The sequence below is a fragment of the Phalacrocorax aristotelis genome, chromosome 6, assembly GCF_949628215.1.
Source record: "Phalacrocorax aristotelis chromosome 6, bGulAri2.1, whole genome shotgun sequence".
NCBI lineage: Eukaryota > Metazoa > Chordata > Aves > Suliformes > Phalacrocoracidae > Phalacrocorax > Phalacrocorax aristotelis.
In genome coordinates this window covers 13155874-13160569 of record NC_134281.1, presented here as the reverse complement: position 1 = coordinate 13160569, position 4696 = coordinate 13155874, and the positions used below count along the sequence as shown (strand labels likewise).

The window sequence follows — 4696 nt, the reverse complement described above, 5'->3', positions numbered from 1 at the left end:
TTTGCAGCCCTTGCTGTTCTGGGGCAGCATCTCCTTTTTCTCCTGTGCTGGGAGTAGGAAGTGTCAGTCAAACCTGCTTTCTCATGCATCCATACCACTCCCCCCCATGCATGCCTTAAACCTCCACTGGAGCACAATCCTACCACTTTATTCACCCTTCAGGCTGCCAATTCAAGCAGCCTTTCCCAGCCTGGACCCAAAGGGTTAAGGTGAGATGCTAACTTCAAAGCTGGGCTCGCTGGGTGCTATGGGAGTCTGAGCAGTGTGGGTCATGGACGTCCTTGTGGGCAGGTCCCTTCTCTCCACGCTGTGAAGAGCAGACATGGCGTAAAAGCTTCCTTTCGGAGAGGGCATGATTAATCTTTGCTTCTTAGAGGATGACAAATATATTATATTCACTGACATGCACACGCATTCTCTTTGCCTGATGGGTGACCCCTGTCTTAATGCCAAGTGTGCGAGGTCCAGCTCTGTAAATGAAGAGGAGAGCTTTGCAAGCTCATTAATGCTCTGAAGTCACTCATTAGGAGCAGATTCCTCTGGAGCTGGTGAGTGTGACACCCTTGGTGAGCATGGCTTCATTTGATATTAATGCGGGAGCTGCAGCTGGAGGCATCAAGGGAGGCTGAGCGGTGATTCTGCACACAGGAACCAGCACAGCAGATAGTCATGACTGTTACAGAAGGACAAAGGGAAGCAGGGAAAGTTGCTGTCCCCTCTTGGCACCCAAGGGGGTGAATTTTCCTCCTGGCAGGATTTTTGCATGTGAATAGGGTCTCCCAGTTCTCTGCTGGACCTACAGCATCCTCTGCACTTCTGAATTATCTCTAGAGGCCAGGGTGACCCCTCCTGACTGAGGAGCTCTGAGACACCCTCTCTTAAGACCTGGAAACAATCCTTTTCCTGACCACTGCCTCTCACCTCTGCAGCAGCCAACCGCAAGCCATCCAAGCAGCTCAGCTACCCCAGGGCGCAGTTGTGAACAGTCCCTGGGGAAGTGAGGAGGGAATTGCTCTCATCTTCAAGCAGAACAGGGCCAGGACTGCCAAGGCAAGTATGTCCTACAGCAGACAGGGCCCTCTGGTGAAAAGGCCTCGCCAGGTTTCTCTGGGTTATAGCGTCCCTATGTGAAGGTGCTGGCCTGGGAAGAGTGAGGGTGGCTGAAATCAGAGACAGAAATGATCAGGCTCCTGTGGCTTAAGGGCTAAAGACCTCCTGTGCATAGGCACTTGTGAGCTGTGGGTTTGAATCCCATGTGATTCAACAGGGGTTTTTGTGTATGTTTGATTTTTTTTCTCTTTTTCCCAGATGGCAGAAAAAAAGCTCTGCCTCAAGCCAAAAGAAAAAGAAAGTCTCCTGCCCCACTGTATTTCCTAGATAAATGCCCTAGTAGAGTCCCAAATGTGGACTGGAGGAGGTGAGGAGTGTGACCTGAGGTGCAAGCGTTATCCTGAAAAGTGGGTTTGTTCACCCAGTGTGCAAAACACCAAACTACACACAGAGCAGAGGTATTTTATTTAAGTGATTTTTGTGCAGACTGGTGCTAGGTGGTAACCCACAAAGCTGGCACACCACACCGAGAAACTACAAGGCATTTATACAGTTAAATATGTCAATCACAGCTAGTATTCACACGCCTCAGCTAATAATTAGTTAATTTCTTTCTCCCTTGGATGTAACAGTACAGCTCACTTAATTTACTACGCATGCTCATAGATTAAGGGACTTACTAGAGGGGGGGTAGTTCCTGGCCTGATTTTTAGTATTATAATAAGTATAGTTCCCATACTGGGCACTTTGTTTTAGTTCTTATCTACATCCCAACCAGTTATTCTCCTTGACTGTAGACTTTATCAGCCCCTTCTCAGCAGCTTCTGAGGCAGGATGTTTGCTTTGATCGGTCTCTCAGCTGTCCTCAAGGATATAGTCGTAAAACAAGTGCTTCTCTATCTCTCTGTTTCCATCTCTGTCTTTCAACTTCTGTTTTGCCAGGCTTGCATAGTTCATTGTTATGTCTTTAGTGGTCAGTTCCAAAAATTCCATTTTCTTAAGGATATCACAAAGACGGTGCTTTAAGCATGTGACGTGTCTAGCTGAGTGCTGTTGGGCTGTCAGAGCTGCTTCCTTACCCCTAGGAACCCAGCGGGGTCAGGCTGAGAGCCTATAGAGATACCCCTTCTGCACCAGGGTCCCTATCGGCATTATCTCCAGTGACTATGGTCCTTGCACAAGGACCTAGTGTGGCACACAGGTGGTGCGCCATCCTCCATGTCCCATGAGACCTGGTGACTCCCAATGAGATGTTCCTCCAGTTTGCTGGGGAAATAAAAGAAAGCAGTGAGGAGGGGAAGGTGTCTCTGACCTCAAGGGCTTGGTGAGGTGTGTGCCCTCCAGAGCAGTAGCTGGTGGGCCAGGGGAGAGCTTATAGCCCACCAGGATGGCCGAGTGGTGAAGGCGTTGGACTTAAGATCCAATGGGCGCATGCCCGCGTGGGTTCGAACCCCACTTCTGGTAGGAACTTTCTTTTTCTCTTGGCCCAAATCCTTCATCCCAGCTTTTAGAGCATTGGTTCAGAGCAGGGCTGGGAGCTCTGAGCCCTGTGCCTGGGAAGCTGAGGCCATTCAGTGCCCCAGTGTGTGAACCCTGGTGGGGCTGAGCCACCCTATTGTCCAGGCTGGACATGGAAAGAGATGTGAGCTGGTCCCTCTGGCACACAGGTTGCAGCTCTTGTCCTTCATGCAGGGAGTACCGAGACCATTGTGGTCTTGAATCCCACATGCTTCCAAAATAGCAACTTGTTTTTCCCATGGCAGAGATAGAAAAAACTGACTACCCTGACAATGGAAAAAGAAAAGGTGTTGAGCGCTAAACAGCTTGGCTAAGTCACAAGTAGAAACCAGCGCAAACAAGCTGTTTCAGGGAGATGGGTTTGGGGTTTGTGGAGACTGCTCCACACCAGCATCTCTTTCCAGCTCTATTCAATGACCCTAGACGCACTGCTTGGCTTATCCAAACCACTATTTGGCACTCCCCAGGGGGACTGGCAGTGTCTCAACTCCCTGGAGCAAGCCAGCATGGCAGGAAGGGGCTCCTGCTGCTGCCAGTTAAATTTGGGAAATGCATGAGAAACCAAGAACTGTTCCTCTGTTGCACAACGTCACTGTGCTGTAGTCTGTCCTGGGTTGGTACCTACAAATGCTTGCAAGACTTTTTGCTCCCTTTCTTGTGTGTATGGATGGGCAGCAGATATTTCCATCAGTAAAGGGTTAGCCTGCTGGACCCATGGAGATGCTGTCAGGTTTTCATTTGGCTGCTTTGCTCCAGCCTGAGGCCAATCGGAAATGTCCTACTGCTGGGACACGATTTGAAGTGATGGTGTTAATTTGGTTAATTAGGATTCCTGGGTAGCATGTGCTTCTTGCAAATCAGCTTACCATTGTAGTATCACTGCAAAGAGTTATTTGCTGGTGCATGGGGTTATGTACGAATTTATGATTATGATGCAGGACCATTAATTTCATGTTTGTGGCAGATGATAACAGCTCAATTAAAAGTTGCACATTAAGATCTTTGGCCCTCTCTGATATATGGGAATCATGCAGTGGCCTACAGAAAAGATTACAGGGCCTGTACAAGTGGCCATATAACAAATGGGGCAGGACCCAGAGGAGAAGACATGGGAGGAATTACTCTGCTCCTCTCCCATTTGATTAGTGCTGGCAGTGAAATTTTGTGCAAATCCACTAGAGCAGGCTTGTTGCAACTAACCTCAGTCATTAAGCGATGCAAAGAATAACAAACACATCTTTGAGAGTATCCCAGGGGGTCTAAGCAGCACTGCAGGTCAAGTCTTTTGCCTCTGATGGCTTCGAGTCAGACTCTGTCTAGTTCATGTGTCAAAGGCATTTGGTGGCCTCCGCTGAGTTCAAAGCTGAAATCTCCTCATTTGAGCTTCTCTGTTGATCCATATTCTCAGCAAGCTTGTGTTTTTTCCACCCCAGGGGTGTGGGCTCTGGTCTGTTCCAGATCCCTTGAGGACGTTTATCCACTTTGCAAAACTGTTGGGCAAACAGAGCATCAACTGAGGGCACCAGGAGCTGAGTTAACAGCCTTTGTATCACATGGCCTGCCAGAGTCATATAGATGGCTGGGGCCAAATGTTAATTTGACTCAGGACTGAGATCAAATGGCAAAGCCAGGTAAGAATTTGGGGCTGGAGATTTGGGGATTGAAATAGCAATGAGTCCAGTGGCCAGGGTAGGTGAAGGCTGTGGAGGACTGATAGATAAACTGCCTTCTACCAGGTCACAGCTTTCTTCCTTCTCACCCGATATCCTCCAAATGTTTGACAGAGCTGAAAAGAGCATCTTGCCCAATAGCCATTTCAGTGTATCATATTTATTAAGATGGTTACTGCAGGTTAAATATCAATAGTTTATTACAAATATATTTGTTACAGATTAACTATGCAGTATGCACATCTGATATGTTGTGGTTAAAAGTAAACCTCAGTGAAAGGTTTTTAATAATAAATTTGTGTTGAAGTAGTGTACAATAAGTATCTTTAGCAATCTTACTCTCAATTTCACAAGACAGTTTTATGTTCAGTAAATACCTAGAGATTATTAAAAACATATTTATCAAAGATTAACAGTGATGAAATAGATATAAATCTAAGTTGTTAAACTCAATATGC

The 4696-nt window shown here is 47.1% G+C and overlaps 1 non-coding gene across 1 annotated transcript; it reads left to right on the top strand.

The window, feature by feature from the left end:
- The first annotated feature begins 2431 nt into the window (after nucleotides 1-2431).
- Nucleotides 2432-2514, top strand: TRNAL-UAA (transfer RNA leucine (anticodon UAA)). The gene has a single exon. It is a non-coding gene; the product is annotated as a tRNA-Leu (tRNA).
- Nucleotides 2515-4696: the final 2182 nt, after the last annotated feature.